Below are 19,880 nucleotides of genomic sequence, written 5' to 3'. Positions count from 1 at the left end.
AGCCTCACTCTATGTCAAACACACACACTCGCACATTCACTCTGTCTCTCTCTCTCTCTCTCTCTCTCACACAGTCACTCACACACACACTCTCTCAAACATACACACTATGATGAAAACCTTGCCAGCGCCCATTTCATTGGTCTCAGAAACGGGCCTTTGTTACTAGTCAAGTTATAAAGAAACCTGAAACTTGTAGGTCCATGAGTATTTTGCACATAGATATCTATCTGCAAGCTAATTTTCAAAGGGAAACTCCCTTTATTGTTCCCCTTTCAAAGTTGGGGGCAAGTGGACAGCTTTAGTTACCCTGACAAATTCCTTTGAAATCTGGTCTCTAGTTTCTCTCATGTGCTGAAACGCAGCAGGATGTAAGTTGCAATGTTTGTGGCACCACCTTGTGGCCATAAACAGTGCTACCAATATAATCTGATGGGAAACATACGTAAAAATCAAACATTTACATAGAATGATGAGTCGTGGATTCTGTGTATGTCTGTGTTGGGTGGAAGGGGGTAGGTGTCTGTGTGGGTATGAGTGCAAGAGGGAACTTCGGGATTGAGGATGCTACGGGTGTGGTTGGATGATTGTTGGTGTGTGTAACGTGGGGCCTAGGTGGTGTGTGGAGCAGAAGCGTAGCCAGGTTTTGATGTCAGGGGGAGCAGACCTTTTGTAAAATAGGCGTCAGTGTGAAGCTGAAGGGCTGATCCGCATAGGCGCCATTTTATTCAAAATCTGTTTTGCACCCCACCTAGCTACGCCTCTGGTGTGGAGTTGCTGGGTAGACTTGTTGAGGGCTAGGCACCGGGTCCTCATGGATAGCTCTGTAGCTTTTCTCTCCAACTGTTTGTTGATTCTGTGGTAGGATCCCCCTTGAGAATTTGGCTCTTGGAATGTGGCGGGTATCAATTCGCCCATTAAAAGAAGAAAATCTTACAGGAACTGAAAAGAAAGGGTGTGCATATCACTTGCCTTCAGAAAACCCATCTCACAGATGGTGAATATTTTCGGGTCTGTAATGAATATGATAGGGGCAGCAGAAGCTATGCAGCGGGAGCTATAGGGCCTTAGTATTAACAATTTGGGCAGAGGAAGCATTAGGATTTCTTCCACCCTGAATCATATTCCCTTTAGATGATTATTTATTCTGACCTAGTACTTGCTCAGACGGTTTTACACAGTCTGGGCAGAAACAGGCTACAACATCAGAAAGACACCCAGGATTCAGTGGATTTAATGATATGGTTTATTAGCATCAGTATCTTACCCAAAAGGCAGTACAGGCAAATTAGGCATTAATCTCTGGAACACGATGGGACCACGCTTCACACAGCAGGTGCAGTCTGTCCTCTATCTTCAGCCTTCTCCACCCCTACCCTAGCAGACTGCCCTTTTTATACCTTTTCGGTCCTATTCAAGCCTATGGACCCTAACTTTCTCACCAGAACTCTTTAGCCATCATCAGTTGGTAAATATGAGTTCATATGTTTCCATTCATGGAAGAAATGACTTCATATGTCATTCTGCCCTCTTCAGCTCCCCCCTCTACTTGCACCTGACCCACTACTATCTTTCATTAGCCAAAACATTCCTGCTTGTGACTTTCTTGCTAGCACCAGTCTTGTATATTGTTTACAGAGCAGATTCCACCCCCCCCCCCCCCCACCCCACCGTCAGCTCTCTGAGAACAGCTTCTGCTGCAGTGAAATGTATCTCTGGGTCAGAAGTAATCTATGATTTTTAAAAAGGCCTAGCTCTTAGCCTGAGCCCCTGGCCTGTATTTCACTGACAGCAAGTGACAGCATATTTCTACAATGGGGGCACCAAAAATTGAAGAGTAGTTGGGTGGGGGAGGTGCATTATTCTTCTGGGCACCACTCATAGTGCAGGGGTGGCAATTTTACAGTGTAAATGGATGATATGTATTGGCCCATTTGATGGTTATCTTCATTGTTTATGCACCTAATGTGTTCACACTTTCCATTTTTCAAGATTTAATCATGACTGCTAGGCCTTTTTTTATATTTACCTCTTTTCATCATGGGGGACCCATGAAGAACCCTTTTCTAGATTGCTTGGGGGGGGGGGGAACGGGTCATATAGAGCTTAGGGCTAGTCAAGACTTACAGCATTTTTGTCAGGTTTTGGATTTAGTAGACCCCTGGTGGATTTTCCATCCTTTGGATAAAGACATTACTCATGTGGCCAGGGTGCATGCGTCTATGTCCCGCCTGGATTATATTTTTGTGACATCTTCCAATGTTTTTAGGGTAGTGGATGCGTCTATAGATCTTCCTACATTGTCAGATCATTTCTTAATATAATTGGATCTACAGGGTGTCTTGGTGGGAAGACGGCCTAGTGCTTGGCATTTCCCATCCTATCTCTATCGGGATTCTCATGTTAAGCATTATCTTGCACAAAAGTGGCAGCTTGGCAAGATAATAGTTAATACCAAAAATGATGCACAGATAAACAGTGTTGTACTATGTTATGGTCTTATTCCAGGAAAGTTAATGGTTAATTGTATATGTAATAAATAAATAAATCTCATCAATTCAGTATAACATTAAAAAGGGGTCCTTTCCAGTCTCTAACAGGCCATGCAACCTCCCATGGACCCATTCAGCTCCCACCTTCCTATTAATGTAGGACCTGCAAGAACCCTTAATCTTACAAATAGCTGGAAAAAAAAAAGAGGTTGGGATTATTGGTGGGTATAGATAGTGTGCAGGACACATGCACATGCTGAATAAGGCCCGGCATACAGCATTTGAAAGCCTTAATGCAGGCGTTATTATACCCTTACACCAGCAGCAGTTGAGCAGGCTGTGTACTGGGTGTTAACATAGGCAACCGAGACCCCTCGGGCCCATCATTCTTCTCTTTACCACCATAACCCCCCAATAAAGACTTCAGACATAGTATTTCTTTAAGTGGCACAACTGGGCCGCAGCTTTATTTCGAATACAAACATATCTTAACCCTGGACATACCCAAGCCGCTTCAGCCTCTGGCTCAATAACCCCCAAGCCAAGTCCGCCGCACTAGCAAGCTTAGCCAGCTATTTGTAAGATTAAGGGTTCTTGCAGGTCCTACATTAATAGGAAGGTGGGAGCTGAATGGGTCCATGGGAGGTTGCATGGCCTGTTGGAGACTGGAAAGGACCCCTTTTTAATGTTATACTGAATTGATGAGATTTTTTATTTATTTATTAATTAATTACATATACAATTAACCATTAACTTTCCTGGAATAAGACCATAACATAGTACAACACTGTTTATCTGTGCATCGTTATTTTGGTATTAGCAGCCAACATAAGGTCTCCGATTTCTGTAGCTGAGTTTTTTTTTATTTTTATTTATCTTTCTATTCCCTGCTTTTCCTACTGAAAACTTTACTGCTTCCCAACATTTAACTTCTTGTACAAGTAGGTAATTCCCTGCTCCAGGGGCTTATAAACCTGTACCTGAGGCAATTGACATGACTTGTCCAAGGTCCAAAGGAGTGTTGGAGGGAGGAGAGGGATTCAAACCAGGACTCTCCAATTATTCAGGCTGAGGCTTTAACCACTAGGCCAGACAAGTTGGTTTCTGTTCATTAAATGTATAAGAATTCTTGTGAATTCAATGCACAAGATGACAGATTGAGTTGCTGTGAAGTGATATATTTTTTTTAATTTATAAGAAGTCTTTATTAAATGCATAGTCAAAGGGATACATAACAAAGTAGTGAAGTGGTATTTTGAGGTGTTTGGTGCAACCAGCATATTGGCAGTTGGACCCTTTCAGTCCCCACCTTCTTATTTCAGAGCTTTAAATTCTCAACTTTCTTCCCAACTGTAGACTGGAGAAGGGACCCGTACCACCACAGGCTGGTTTGAAGTCACTGTTGAAGGCAAACTGGTGCATTCGAAAAAGGTAAGAGAGTGGTGGCAATAGGGGGCCACAGACTTCTCTCTCAGCAAGGGGGTCTCTTAAGATTAGCATCGTGCTATTTTGAGATGCTTTCTAGAGTGTAAAGTCTACACTGAAGCTAGAATTATTGACACAAGGGGCAAAGAACTCTGCTCCACACTGCACCCCCCCCCCCCCCCCCCGGAGCAGTGGGTACTAAAGGCACAAGAAAGCATTGCTTTATAGGCAAAGCCCCCGTGTTCTGCCTTCTTAATGCCTGCATGATAACGTGCAGCTAAACCAGAGTATAGAACATCACTATGAGAAGACTTGAAACTCTCTTGAACCAAAATCATCTTTAATGCAGTAATCAAATAAGGAAAAAATGACTTGCAGTTCAGATGTGCCGGATATGAAATTTTGCGTTGCAAACTGGGGAGTCTGTTCTCAACTAGCCCTCTCTCCATGCAAGAGAGAAGCTGGGAGCAATGTTGTGTATATACCTCTTATACTGGTAAAATCTTGATAGTGTCACAGTGCTTTGAAAAGGGGTCATACAGCAAAGTACAGCTTAGGCAGATAACAGTTCACAGAGGAGAATGATGCAGGTTCTCTCTTACAGACACGATGAAGGAGGGGGGAGGGCAACTATCCTAGCATGCACAAGGAACAAGGCAGGCCAGTAAAGCCCCATAAGACACAGGGATCTGGGACATGTGCTCCAAAAGAGCCTATTACAGGCATTTGTAGTCTTAGGCATTTTAAAGATAAAGGCACTGTAATCCGTTAGACGATGCTCAACATATTCACATAAACAACAAACGGCCTGCCTCCATCCACATGGGGGCAGAACGCCCAGATAATCCAAATACTGTGCTTTTCTCTTTCTGTTGTTTAATGTGCTTTTTGGGTTCTTCTAATCTCTCCTTTTGGACAGAATGGGGATGGATTTGTGAATGAGGCCAAATTTAAGAAGATAGTGGCAGCTGTTGAAGCAGCTTTGAAGAAATGGTGGGAATTGGGTGACCACATTTATGCACGAACAGCAAAGGTAAGACTGATGGAACCAACGTCTAGGGTGAGAATGTCCATCACTAATATGGGGGGGGGGGGGATACTCTATTAGTAAAATCTGTATAGCCAGTCTACCACCTTTAAACCTTATTTGCTGTTAAGTTGGCTCAGGACCCCTGAGGATACAGGAAGAAGGTGGGGTCTCCCCACCCCCGAGACAGAACCAGTGCATGGCGACCAGACACTGTCCCATGCATCATAGCCTGAGGGCTATTCCAGCACAGAGGGGCAGGAGCACATCACAGCACTATGCCTCTGCAGCAGTACTGTTGGGGCCACAAGTTTGCTTGGGAAAGCACTGGAACGTCTTATAATAAATGGCAGATAGACTGGCGTGGCTCAACCAGTCTGCCCAGAAAGGCAGCCAGGGGTTGTACAGTCCTTGCCGTTGCGAGGCCCAATTGACCAATGTTTGTTGTTTTGGTGAGCCTGGATGCTAGGGATTTCCCACTTGTGAGAATAAGCAAGTCTTCTTGTCAGGGGCATAGCCAGACACCCAATTTTGGGTGGGCCTGGGCCCAGGATTGGTGGGCAGAATAACTTTGCCCTGTCCCACAAGTAATTTGGTCTCTCCCTCTCTCGCCTGCATGCCATTTGGTCTCTCAAACATCCTCCCTCCCTCGCATGCAGCAACTAATACACACTGCTCATGTTGGCCCCACAGCCTTTCCTCTGATGCAACTTCCTGTTTCCGCATAGGTGGGAATACATCAGAGGGAAGGCTGTGGGGCTGGTGTGAATAGTATGTATCAGTCGCTGCTCGCTGCAGGTGAAGATCTGGTATTTATAAGGTATGCAGGAGGGACAGTTGTTGGGAGTTTTTGGCTGGTGAGGCTTAGGGATCCCTGCCCCCCTGCCAGCCACATCATAGGTGTGCCGCTACTGGGTGGGCCTGGGCCCATCCAGGCCCACCCTTGGCTACGCCACTGCTTCTTGTCCTCTACTTGATTTTCTGGCTTTTCCTTTAGATTGTAAGCCGCCCTGAAGGCCTCCCATAGGGCAGGATAGCAGAACTATAAAGCGAAGATAACTTATCTGTAGCAGGTATTCTCTAAGTACAGCAGGCTTCTTATTCTCACAGTCCCACCCACCTCCCCTTGGAGTTGTCTATTTGCATGTTTTTAGTTGTTTTTTTTTTTGCTTTAGTATTAAACTAAGGCAGGCAGGAATGCACTGGAGTGTGACTCGTGCTCCTAAAAGCTCTAGTTTTTTCTGTGGCAAATTTGCTGGGCCGGACGGCGTCTACCCACTTGTGAGAATAAGAAGCCTGCTGTCCTCGGAGAATACCTGCTACAGGTAAGTATCTTTGCTTTATAGTTCTGCTATCCTGCCCTATGGGAGGCCTTCAGGGTGGCTTACATTCTAAAAATAAAGGAAAAGACAGAAAATCAAGTAGAGGGGGACAGGACCTGACCCACTATAGGGTAGAACTACAATATTAGATAGGATGGGGGGGGGGGGGGGGGTCAGAGGAGCAAAGAGTGGTACAGATATCTCCATTCTTCCTACCCCTAGATCCTTCATCTGTCCCTCTCCACCCAGATGTATTATATCTTTCTTTCCAGGGTCCATTATCTTTCTCTCTTCCTTCCTTCCTTCCTTCCTTCCTCTTGTTGTCCATCTCTCCCTCCCTCCCATCACCATGGAATCGCAGGTGGGGGGGGGGGGGGAGATGCTGGATAGCGCTGGGGACAGGGTTTGGGAGTGGAAGAGAGCAGAAGAGATGTTTGGAGGAGACGGGAAATGCTGCACTATGATTCATTTTTTAATTCATGATTAATAATGCATTAATTGCAGTTAGCTGTGATTAACTTGCAGCCCTATTAATTCTTACCAAGTACAGGAGGCTCAAATTGCAGGCTTGGGATTTTCTGCAGGTGTTGGGGTCCATGTCAGCAACCCTGGAGGTGTTTCCGTGGGCTTGAACTCATATTCAACCTCTGCAGTGGGTGCTTCTGACCCGTTGGTCTCCACAACCAGATGTGGTGGAGAAAGGAGTTCCTCTGATGGGAGAGGCCTGCACCAGTCTCTAGTGGTGGTTGGAAACCGCCAACTTGATATCAGGTGTGCCTTTAGAAACTCCAGAGGGGGACCATCATGACAACGGATGCCAGTCTCACCAGCTGGGGGACCCATTGTCTGGTGGTTCAGGGGCAGTGGTCGTCTCAAGAGATGCTGTGGTCCATCAGTCACTTTTTAGAGACCAAAGTCTTGCTCTGGCAGCCTTTCAGCCCTTGCTAGTCAGAAAAGCAGTGCGGGTGCTGTCCAACAATGCAACAGTGGTGATGTATGTCAGCAAGGTGGGTCTCGTAGTCGGCCGTGGTCACTTTTGCGTTGGGCTGAACGTCATTTGTCAATGCTGTCTGTAGCCCATGCGCTGTCTGCAGCCCATGTGGCTGGGATAGGCAACATTCAAGTGGACTTTCTGAGCAGGTATGCGTTGGATCCAGGGGTTTGGTCTCTAGCTATGGAGGCCTTCCAGGCAGTGGTCAGTCGCTAGGGGTGCCTGGCGTTTGATCTGATGGCAGCGGTGCGCAATGAGCAAGTTCTGCGGTTTTTCAGTTGGTGACGGGACTGGAAGTCGGAGGGGATCGATGCTCTGATTCTTCTTTGGCCGTCCGACTGCCTGCTATACATGTTTCTCTATGGCCATTGATCGGTCATGTAATACAATATGTGGAGGCTCATGCTTGCCGGGTGATCCTGATAGCACCAAATTGTCCCCGGGGGCCATGGGATGGGAAAAATGTTCTTCTTCTGGTAGACAATTTCCTTCTTTTGTGGGAGTTCCCCTTCCTTCTGAGTTGAGAGCGCGTGGTGATGCCGGATCCGTCTCCCTTCTCACTTGCCTCATGGCTCTTGAATGGGCGCGGTTGAGGAAGAAAGGGTACTTTGTGCAGATGATTTCTACTATTTTAGGCTCGCTGAAGCGGTCCACATCCTTGGCATATATTAGAGTGTGACGCATGTTTGAGGCTTGGTTTGCGCAGGTGGTTTTGTCACCTCTTCTGGCTTCAGTTCCAGCCATCTTGGATTTTCTCCAGGCGGGCATGGAGAGGGGATTGTCCCTAGCATCTTTAAATGAACAGTTAGTGGCGTTGGCGTGTTTCTGCAGCAAGGTGCAGGTTACGTCCTTGGCTGCTATTCCAGATGTAGTCCATTTTCTCAGTGGGGTTAAGCTGTTGTAGCTCCCACATCACCCACTGGTGCTTCCTTGGGATTTGAATTTGGTCTGGATATAATGGTCTCTACGTTCTTTGAGCCTTTTTCCTCAGCTACCTTGAAGGATATGACTTTGAGCGGTTTTCTTGGTCGCCATATCCTTGGTTCTGAGAATTTCAAAGTTACAGGCTTTGTCATGTGGGTCTCCCTTTGTGGAGTTTTTTGCAGAGAAGGTTACTTTGCGGACTGATCCGTCCTTTGTGTCTAAGGTGGTGCCCATGTTTCATATGAAGCAGGTCATTTCCTTGTCTGTCTCAGGAGATATTTCAGAGGACAGAGAGCAGAGGTATCTGGCTCATCTGATTTTAAGTGGGCACTGCAATTCTACTTTCAGAGAATGAAAGAGTTTCATAGATCATAAGTACATAAGTAATGCCACATTGAGAAAAGAACAAGGGTCCATCGAGCCCAGCATCCTGTCCACGACAGCGGCCAATCCAGGCCAAGGGCACCTGGCAAGCTTCCCAAACATACAAACATTCTATACATGTTAGTCCCGGAATTGTGGATTTTTCCTAAGTCCATTTAGTAGCGGTTTATGGACTTGTCCTTTAGGAAACCGTCTAACCCCTTTTTAAACTCTGCCAAGCTAACCGCCTTCACCATGTTCTCCGGCAACGAATTCCAGAGTTTAATTACGCGTTGGGTGAAGAAACATTTTCTCCGATTTGTTTTAAATTTACTACACTGTAGTTTCATCGCATGCCCCACTGTCTGTGCAGTGTGGTGATCCTAAGAAAGGGGCGGCGGCCTCGAAGACTTCTATTGCCAAATGGATTAAGAAAGCAATTGCCTCCGCCTGCGTGCTGAAAGGCCAGAGCGTGCTGCCGGTGCTGAAGGCTCATTCTACCAGAGGCACGGCAGCTTATTGGGTGGTGAATAGTTTTATTCCCTCTCAGGACCATATGTCAAGCTGCGGTGTGGTCTTCATTGCATTCTTTTGTGAAGCATACAGGTTAGATGCACAGGCATTGCAAGATGCGGTTTTTGGGAGGTACTGATGTTGGGCCTTTTGATGTCCCCACCCTTAGAATTACTGCTTTGGTACTTCCCAAGCATCTTGACCTGTTTGAATTGCTGCCTAAGGATGGAGAAATTAGGTCTTACCTGCTAATTTTCTTTCCTTCAGACATCCAGACCGGTCAAGAACCCACCCTCTGTCTTTGTCTTTCAGGTGTGAGAATTTGCTTTTATGGTATGAAGCTACCTTTTCTACTCGAGCCTTTTGGGGTCAATGTTTCTCGCTTTGATCCATTGCTGTGATTTGTGGTTCTTTTTGTAAAGAAAAAAAAACCTGAAAACAGTAACATGCAAGCAGTGAGCCAAGATGTGGAGAATCACCTCAGCATTTTATTTTTCCTGTTCCATAGACTGTAACCAGGTACCTCTCTTGTGCAGCCAAGGATAGAACAATCTCCTCCAGCCACAGGCTCCCGGTACAATGAATAAATAGATGTCCACCAGTAACTTCAATCTAAAGGACTTTTATTCCATGCAGGTTTTTAGTACACAGTTCCAACAGCAGTATAGCACATACCAGGATTCAATACAGGCTTCAGTCTGGGCTCTTTATCCAGTGCACAATAAACAATAATTCAATTCCCCAGACAAACAGTTCTTTCAGTTCAGTCACCAAGCAGCATTTTCTACCTTCTATCCTCTTTACCTTCAGGAGAGTTCAATATTTTAGGGACTCCTTCTACCCAAGGGTTTTCCCCTGCATCAGCTTCACAGTGAATTCAATACTTTTGGGACTTTCTCTCACCCAAGGAATCTCAGCCTGCTTCAGTACTTTAGGGACCTCCCTGCCCAAGGATTTTCAGCCTGTAACTGCCAGTACTTTAGGGACCTCCTTGCCTAAGGGTTTTCAGCCTGCAACTCCTTCTCACCTTCTGCTTCTCTCTCCTGAACTGAACTGACTCCACTCTCCTGGGACTCCTTCCCACCTGCCTAATCAATCCCTGGCTTCAGCTACCACAACCAATCATTCTCCTTCCATTAGCTTCCCCACACCCATACCAGCTGAGTTAAGCATTAGACTAATGAGACCAATGATGAGCTCCTGCACACAGGGTTTCCTCACTCTCTTTCTGCCCAGTGGCAGCCACTCTACACAACCTGCCAGCTTACACCCATGTCTTCCCTGATTGCAGCTAAGAGTCCAGTCCGGGTTCTTCATCTCCCCCTCTGGCTCCTTGCCTGCAATGCCTTCTGGGATTTATATTTCAGACTGAAACTGCCTTAACCCAACTATCCTGGAGGTGACTTTATCACAAGACTTGTCACAGGATTGGAGTCTTGTTGTGGCATTTGGAAGTGGCATTCATTTTTGCCTCTTCTGGTGCCTTTCATGTAGCTCCACGGTGTGGAGTGCTGTTTGGGATGAGACAGAGGGGTGGTGAATTTGGGTGTCTTTCATCTGCTTTATTAGTGAAAATAGTGGTTGCCTGGCTGGAAACTGCATATACAATTCTCAGTCATTGTTCTCAGTCTCCATCTGCTGGTAGATGTGCATAACCCAAGCGTCATGACCGGTTTGGATGCCTAAAGGAAAGGAAATGACCAGTTAAGACCTAATTTCTCCTTTACTTTCAAGCAAAATAGCCTCCACACACATGGAACGCAGCTAAGGAAAACTGAAAGGAAAAGCCACAGTGCTTGTACAGTGGCTGACTTTGTGCCACAATCAGAGTGACTTCTGACAACATAACATAATATCTGCTTGTAATACTATTATCATGTCTTATCATTATCATGTCACCAAAGATTCTTCTGTAACACTAAATGTCTATTTCTTAATATATTTCCATCACTCATGATGTATTGTAAGCCACATTGAGCCTGCAAAGAGGTGGGAAAATGTGGGATACAAATGCAATAAATAAATAAATAAAAATAACTCCACAGAGAGGCTAATTCCTAAGGAACTTATCATCCCAAATTTAAAGCCTTAATTATTGCTGACATTTTTTATCATAAACATTTATTTGGAGCACTCTTTTTACCATATAAACTATTGTGCAAGATCATAACTGCATTACTTTTATTTATTTATTTATTTATTGCATTTGTGGCTTACATAGTTTTGTTACGACATTGTCATTCCAGAATATCAGATACAATTAGTAATGTGCAGAGATTGAGTAAGGGAAGAAAGAGGAAGTGATTAGGCGGGTGGGATTGTAGAGGTGGATTTTCATAGCTGGTTTCAATTACAGTACAAAAAAAAAAAAAAGAAATTTATAAAGTGTAGCACCCTCCCCCACCACTACCAGGACTACCTTATAATCTGTGATGGTCTAGTGGGTACAGTCAGGGCAGGAGCGATGCCTCAGTCACAGTAGCCATGTTGGGAGCAGAGTTGGAATGGGCAGGAGTAACAGAGGATCACTCCCGCCCCAGCTACACCCCTAGACCACCAGGGAATGTAAGATGGGTGGGGGCAGGAGGGAGGGACAAAGCAGTTTGGGGGTGGGGCAGAAAGGGAGACAAATTAAGGAGAAAGCACAAACTTTTGACTTCCACCAAAAACACATGGTCATTTTCTGCCAAAAAAAAGAAAATAATCATTTGGCCAAAACTGGGCAGAAAAAGGATTTGGGACCAGTTTCGGTGCTGTAATCAAAATTTGGTCAGCCTCTGGTGTAGTCCCTTGTCACAGAATAGGGATTATACCATATAACCTCTGCGTAGTTGATAAATCTGGTAGATATACTGTAGTTAGATTTAACCCACACTTATGCTCATTTTGAGTGTTTGCTTGAAGAATAATTGTTTAATTTTTGTTTTCAGTCTAATTACAGCCAGAACTATAACCAGACACCCTACGGTCAGAGCAGTGGAGGCGGTAGCTACAATCAAAGCGGCGGCGGTAGCTACAATCAAAACAGCAGTGGTGGTGGGGGTGGCGGCGGCTACAATCAGAGCGGTGGTGGCAGCGGCTACAATCAGAGCGATGGCGGCAGCGGCTACAATCAGAGTGGCGGTAGTGACAGCAGCTACAATCAGAACGGTGGTGGTGGTGGCAGCTACAGTCAGAGCAGCGGTTGGTAGGGTTACCATACGGCTCCAGATCAGTGGTGGCGGCAGCTACAATCAGAGCGGTGATGGCGGTGGCTACAGAGCGGTGGTGGCGGTGGCGGCAGCTACAATCAGAGCAGTGGTGGTGGTGGCGGTGGCTACAATCAGAGCGATGGTGGCGGCGGCTACAATCAGAGTGGCGGTAGTGACAGCAGCTACAATCAGAACGGTGGTGGTGGTGGCAGCTACAGCCAGAGCATCGGTGACAGCAGCAGCTGTAATCAGAACTACATTTATGAGACCTACCGCGGATACAATCAGAGCTATAGTCAGCCTCAGACTGCTCCTGCTGCACCAGCTCCTGCTCCTGTACCACCTCCAGCCCCTGCTCCTCCTCCAGCTCCAGCCCCAGCCCCAGCCCCTGCTCCAGTACAGAGCTACAGTCAGCCCAACTATAGCCAATATCAACAGGTAAATGACAGGACAAGAGGAGCCATATGCTAAAATTTTGCTTTTTCCTAGTTACTTCTCCATAGTATTTCACACTGCTGTGCAACAGAATAGCTTTTCTGATTCTGACCATCTAACCCCTGGACACAGGATTAGGCTAAGAAACTCATTTTGAGCACTTTAGTAAATGATTTGGAGGTGGGACAGGGCAAGTAGGGGTTGTTTACTGAGCTACATAGCAGATTCTTCAGGTGTGCTAAGTCGTCAGTACCTTTTTTTCTTTCTTTTTTTTTACCCAGCATTTTCATCCTCTACCTTCCAACTCTGAACTAGAGCTTATTTCTGGTACAATTAGCCTTCATTTGCAACTGCCTGCAGGGTGGTTTTTGGTTGTTTTTTTTTTTTTGCTCCTCTTTTGTATCACTGCAACAATATTCCTCAGCTGAGGCTATGTATTGAGGCTCCTTCAAAACTTGATCTGGAAATTGAATGCTGGTGCTCTACTAGGGAGGCTTCAGGCTAGCTTTAATTTTTTCTTCAAAGACAGGTGAGCTTTTCCATATCAAACCAGTTGCAGAACAAGTGGGTGTTGTCCATTGACCAGTGGATGGAGAAAGGGCACCATGCAGGCATAGAATGTTCAGTATTTTTCTGTCTCCAGTGGATGGTGACAAGTATACCATGAAGATGTTTGGCTACACAGTCCCATATAAGCATAGGCAGATAGACATATGGTCTATCCAGTCTGCCCATCCATTCCATCTACTCTCCCTATCACTCCCTTAGAGATCCTATGTCCAAGCTCTCTTGAATTCAGATACTGTGTTCATCTCCACCACTTCCACTGGGAGGGTTGATCCACAAATTGCCACCCTTTCCATGAAGCAGTATTTCCTCAGGTTACTTCCGAGTCTATCCCCTTACACCTTCATCCTGTTCCCCCTCATTCCAGAGCTTCCTGTCAATTGAAAGAGACTAGCCTCCTGTGCATTTATGCCACTCAGGTATTTAAATGTCTCTATCATATCTCCCCACTCCTGCCTTTCTTCCAAATTACACATATTGAGATCTTTGTCACCATATGCTTTATGATGACCACTGACCATTTTAGTAACTGCCCTCTGGACCGACTCCATCCTGTTTACTGTATTTTTCGGACTATAAGACTCACTTTTTTCCCTCCAAATTTGGGGGGGAAATGTGGGTGCGTCTTATAGTCCGAATGTGGAGCAGAGAGGCAGGAGCAGGGTCACCGCGGCAGGAGTGGGGCGATGCTGCGGGCCCTGGGATGGGAGGAGGGTGTGTCCCGGCGGTGCGAGTCCCACCCCCCCCCCTCTGAATTTTAAGTCATCTTTCCTCATTGGTGTTAAGGCGGCAGCGGCAGTGAAAAGCGTGCAGCCCTTCCCTTCTCTCTCTCTTAGCACTGGTCCACAGGAAATGCCGCTGTAACCCTGACGAGGTAAGGTGACTTAAAGTTCGGAGGGAGGGGGGGCCCTGGAACTGGGAGGGAGGGAGGGGAGCCCTGGAACTCGGAGGGAGGGAAATTCGCTACATTCGGACAAGACACACCAGACCATAAGACGCACCTAGGTTTTAGAGGAGGAAAAAAGTGAGTCTTATAGTCCAAAAAAATTTTTTTTCTTATTTTCCTCCTCTAAAACCTAGGTGCGTCTTATGGTCCGGTGCGTCTTATAGTCCGAAAAATACGGTGTATCTTTATGAAGGTGCAGTCTCCAGAATTGTACATAGTATTCACCAGAGTCTTCTTATACAGGGGCATCATCAGAAGCTACATTTTTAGGGGCCTAATAGTAGCCCTTTTTAAGGCTGTCTGATAATCTTCTTTCCAACAAGGATTTATTACCGTGTTTCCCCGAATATAAGACACTGCCTTATATTAATTTTTGCGCCCAAAAAGGCGCTAGGTCTTATTTTCAGGGGATGTCTTAATATTTCGGGGAAACACGGTTGGCCCGCCCACCTTCCCTCCGTCGCTCCTGCAACTACCGGTAACCCCCCACCCGAGGTCGCCCCCCCCCCCACCCGAGATGGCGCCCCCACCCGAAGTCGCCGGACCCCAACCCCCTCTGTCGCTCCGAAACTAACCTGCACTTAAGCCTCCTTTCACTTTCCTTCCAGTTCGCAGGAGCAGCAGGGCAGGGCAGGCCTCTCCTTCCTTCCGAGCCCCACCCTCACCTGACGTTACGTTACGTCAGGCGAGGGCGGGACACGGAAGGAAGGAGTGGCCTGCCCTCCTACTGCTGCTGCTTGCTGCGAACTGGAAGGAAAGTGAAAGGAGGCTTAAGTGCAGGTTAGTTTCGGAGCGACAGAGGGGGTTGGGGTCCGGCGACTTCGGGTGGGGGCGCCATCTCGGGTGGGGGGGGACGACCTCGGGTGGGGGGTTAGTTTCAGAACGACGGAGGGGGGCCCGGCGATCTCAGGGAGGGGGGACCCTACTTACCGGGAAAAACAAAACTTTGCTAGGCCTTACTTTCGGGGGAGGCCTTATATTTTCTAAGGGCACCAAAAACCTCGGTAGGTCTTATTTTATGGGGATGCCCTATTTTCGGGGAAACACGGTAGTAACAGTGACAATAGGCTATTGCTGTTACAATTGTGCCCCTGTGTCAGGCTCTCATTCATTTCGCCACCTGGTGGTCAGACCCAGTGGCTGCAATGGACTGTTTGGTTGCTGTTTCCCATGTTCCAGAAGTCATGACGGTCCAGTCTGGATCTTCCAGCCTCCCAGATTGTCTTGGGAGTTTTGGAACTTAGCAGCACCCTTACCTGGTGAACTCCCTTGTATGTGGCCTTTATTAGTCACCTGGAAGCTTCTGCCTTTGCATTGCCTAAGGCCCTGGTTTGTTGGTGCTTGTGCACTTCTGCCTTGTCCAGTGTTTGATCTGAGATTCTTGCCCGATTTCTAGTTAGTCTGTGTGTAGTTTAGGTTCATTGTTTGTTTCCTAGTCTTGGTTCTGGTTGGTTTTTCTGTGTGTAGTCTTTGGGTGGTCTGTGTTTCCTGTGTCAGTGGTTGCTTGCAGCTTTCATTTCTGTCCCTTGTCTATCAGTGTTGGTTCCCTGTGTCAGTGGCTGCTTGCAGCTTTCAGTTCATGTCCTTTAGCTTGTCCATTCCCTGCCTTGCTGCCCAGGTTTATTCCTGACCTCTCTGACCCGCAGTCCCTGTTCAGCTTTGCTGGTATCCAGTCCTTGCCCTGTTCAGTAAGTCCTGCCGGCCGCCTGCAGCCAGGGGCTCAACTCCTGGGGTAGGGCGGCCAAGTGCAGGTGAAGTCTAGCTGGCCCTGCCAGAGTTCTGCCTTACCCCTGTGTGGGGTGGTTTTGCCTGCCACTGCCGCTCCTCGGCAGTGGTCCAAGGGCTCACAAACCCTGTACTCCGTGTGGAAACCTAACAATTGCTATGCCTTTGAAGCTTTCACAGTAGACAGATGACATGGACCTAAAGCACAAGGTGAACTCTATTCTGGAGAGAACCAAATTAACGTTATCAGCAGGGTCATGCAAACGCACAAGTGATCACTCAACATGGGTGTTGCCTGTGAGGTCTTCCAAGTGTAGGATACCCCCCTCGGTAGATCTCTTTGCAGCTCAATCTTCGTTGGTGAGGCCCCACTTGGAGTATTGTGGTCAATTTTGGAGGCATCTTGCTAAAGATGTAAAAAGACTGGAAGCGGTGCAAAGAAAAGCTACGACAATGGTATGGGATTTGCGTTGCAAACCGTACAAGGAGAGACTTGTTGACCTGAACATGTATACCTTGAAGGAAAGGAGAAACGGATGACATGATACACAGGTTCAAATATTTGAAAGGTGTTAATCCGCAAATGAATCTTTTCCGGAGACAGGAAGGCGGTAGAACTAGAGGACATGAATTGAGGTTGAAGGGGGGCATACTCAGGAGTAATATCAGGAAGTATTTTTTCACGGAGAGGGTGGTGGATATGTGGAATGCCCTCCCGCAGGAGGTGGTGGAGATGGAAACGGTATTGGAATTCAAACATGTGTGGGATAAACTCAAAGGAATCCTGTTTAGAAGGAATGGATCTGCGGAATCTTAGCAGAGATTAGGTGGCGACGCCGGTAATTGGGAAGCAAAACCAGTGCTGGGCAGACTTCTACAGTCTACGCCCTGATCGTGACTGAATAGATATGGATGGACTGGAGTGTAAATTTTAAGGGGTTTCAACGTTAGCTTCAGAACATAGTACAAGAACAGTGCTGGGCAGACGTCTACGGTCTGTGCCCTGAGAATGGCAAGGACAAATCAAACTCGGGTATAAAGTATCACATACCATGTAAAATGAGTTTATCTTGTTGGGCAGACTGGATGGACCATACAGGTCTTTATCTGCCGTCATTTACTTTGTTACTATGGGACTTGGGATAGTTTAAAACGAAACCTAGTAGCTCTAACAGGCATGGACCCCTGAGCACCATCCTTTGACATGCTGTTCACTAGCCAATCATCGAAACAGGGGTACACATGGACTACCAGTCTGCTTAGCGATGCTGCAACTATAGCAAGACACTTTGTGAAAACCCGTGGAGCTGACACAAGGCTAGAAAGCAACACGTGGTACTGGAAGTGATGTGTCCACAGCTGGAATCGAAGATACCACCTGTGAGCTGGAATTATCTGGAAGCGAGTGTAAGCATCCTTTAAATCCAGAGAGCATAGCCAATTATTTTTCTGAATTATGGGGGGAAGGGTGCCCAGGGAAACCATTCTGAACTTTTCTTTGACCAGGAATTTGTTCAGGGCCCTTAGGTTTAGGATGGGACACATCCCCACATCCCCCACCCGTCTTCTTTTGCACAAGGAAGTAGCTGGAATTGAATTCCTTCCCTTCTTCCCCTGGAACGGGCTTGACCACATGGACCTTTAGAAGGGTGAAGAGTTCCTCTGTAAGCACCTGCTTATGCTGAGAGCTGAAGTGATTTGCTCTCGGGCAATCTGGCGGTCTCTCTAGCCAATACAGGGTCTAATCCAAATGGACAATTTGTAGGACCCATTTGTCGGAGGTTACAAGGGGCAACCTTTTTTTGAAAAAACTTCAGCCTCCCCCTGACCGGCAAGTCATCTGGGACAGTCACTTTTAAAGTGGCTATGCTGTGCTGGAGCCAGTCAAAGGCACACAAAAGTGGAAATGTACTTCGCACTGCAAAAGAGCCTTGGCCTTCTATCTGGAGTGGACTAAAGCCCATAGAAAGTCCACCCAGCTTTTTGTTTCTTTTGATCCAAACAGAATGGGGGGCTGCCCTCTGCAAGTACAGTCTTGCTGATTGGCTAGAATACTCCATTTCCTTCATTTATGTCCAAGTACTATCAGAACCAGAGTCAGTGGAACCCAAGCTACGACTACGAGAGCAATTCAGGCAGCTCACAGGGAGGCTCCAGCACTCAGTGAAGCAGCGTGAATGGAGACAACATGGGACATTGTAGCAGATAGCTGAAAACATGTGTATACCTTGCTTTTGTCCATTTTTTTTTTCACCGTGTATGCATGCCCTTTACCATCTCCCATTGAAAAACAAATACAGCATTTTGTGACTGATACCACCATTTCCAAGTAAAATAAAATGTTTCTAGAATATTGGTAAGGTTCATCTTTCCTCACCCACACCACCCCCTTTTTTTCCCTTTTCTTTCTCTGGTTATAAGTTTAGTTGTTTTCCCTCTCCCAATTCCCCCAATCTAAAATAGCTACAAGCCAAATCTGGCATATATGTGAGTTGCTCCTGCCTTCCTGTTTTCTCTCTAAGTTCTGTGTAAATTCTACATGCAAATGTTCTGTCCTTTACTTCATTTAAGGAAATAAGATAGCGGAAAGATATGTTTTATGGTAATTATGATTTTTTTTAAAGGAATTTTATGTAACTTTTTACTGTGGGTTTAGCCGCTGTTAATATTTCATCAGGATAAATGATTCCTTTGCTTAATACAGGGGAAAGATAATCTAAAGTGTGTAACTTTTATACAATGTCCAAGTTCTGTAAACTTCGCACATGCTTATTGTGTTAAGTTGTAACAGATTTTTTGTATTTGGAAAAAGTGAATATTGGAACTTAAAAAAAATCACTTATGTATTATGAATTCTATTTTCTTTGACATCACAAAACAATTGCCTTGCTTGTTTTCTTAGTAGTTGTTTTGATCTTATTTCTAGATTTCCCTTTGTTTTGATCTTAAAAAGTGATTGCATTTGCCTTTAACCAACAATCTCTCTCTCTCCCCCCCCCCCCCCCCCCCCCCCCCCCCCCCCCCCCCGCACCAAAAAAACCTTATGGTCCTGTTAGATGCCATGGTTATAGGCTGAACAGAAATGGCCAGCTTTCGCCGATAATCGAAAAAAATTGCCATTTTTAGCGAGCATTTAGGTCACTTTTTGGACCCTTTTTTTCCCCACAAACAAGTCCCAAAAAAGTGCCCTAAATGACCACCGGAGGGAATTGGGGATGACCTCCCTGTACTCCCCCAGTGGTCACTAACCCCCTCCCACACTAAAAAAAATAAAAATGAAACACTTTTTTGCCAGCCTCTATGCCAGCCTCAAATGTCAAAGGGCTATGGTAATGGTGTAGAATTGTGGAGAGTGGGTTTTGGAGGGCTCAGCACCCAAGGGAAGGGAGCCATGCACCTCGGAGGTATTGTAAATTTTTTTCTTGCTTTTTAGAAGTGCCCCCTAGGGTGCCCAGTTGGTGTGCTGGCATGTCAGGGGAACGAGTGCACAACAAATGCTGGCTCCTCCCACGACCAAATACCGGCTCCTCCCACGACCAAATACCTTGCATTTGGCTGGGTTTGAGATTGCCGGCATTGGTTTCCATTATCAGCGGAAATCAATGCCGGCCATATCTAAAACCGGCCAAAATGCTGAGATTTGGCCAGGTCCTGGCGTATTATCAAAATGAAAGATGGCCGGCCATTTCCTTTCGAAAATACGGTTTGCTCCTCCATTCACGGCGCTGGCCATAGTGATGGCCGGCCATCTATTTGGCCAGTGCCGTTCGATTATGCCCCTCTATGTAAACCATGATGCGTGTAGTTGCAAAAACCACAGAAAGGCATCACATCCCATTCCCTTTCCACTCCTTTTTTTGTTTTGTTTACTCTTAAAGTCTCAAGACATTTTCAGAGTGGACATGTGATCATCATTGCTTTCATTTGTGTAGACTTGTCAGGATGTGGCCGTTGGAGCT

At 46.3% G+C, this 19,880-nt stretch overlaps 1 long non-coding RNA gene across 1 annotated transcript; it reads left to right on the top strand.

Annotated features, from left to right (window-relative positions):
• The first annotated feature begins 12,082 nt into the window (after positions 1 to 12,082).
• Positions 12,083 to 18,204, top strand: LOC115480503. Its single transcript, XR_003943835.1, has 3 exons — positions 12,083 to 12,093; positions 14,972 to 14,976; positions 18,124 to 18,204. It is a non-coding gene; the product is annotated as an uncharacterized LOC115480503 (long non-coding RNA).
• Positions 18,205 to 19,880: the final 1,676 nt, after the last annotated feature.

This window comes from Microcaecilia unicolor, chromosome 11, assembly GCF_901765095.1.
Source record: "Microcaecilia unicolor chromosome 11, aMicUni1.1, whole genome shotgun sequence".
Taxonomy (NCBI): Eukaryota; Metazoa; Chordata; class Amphibia; order Gymnophiona; family Siphonopidae; genus Microcaecilia; species Microcaecilia unicolor.
This window is presented reverse-complemented; position numbering and strand designations above follow the sequence as displayed.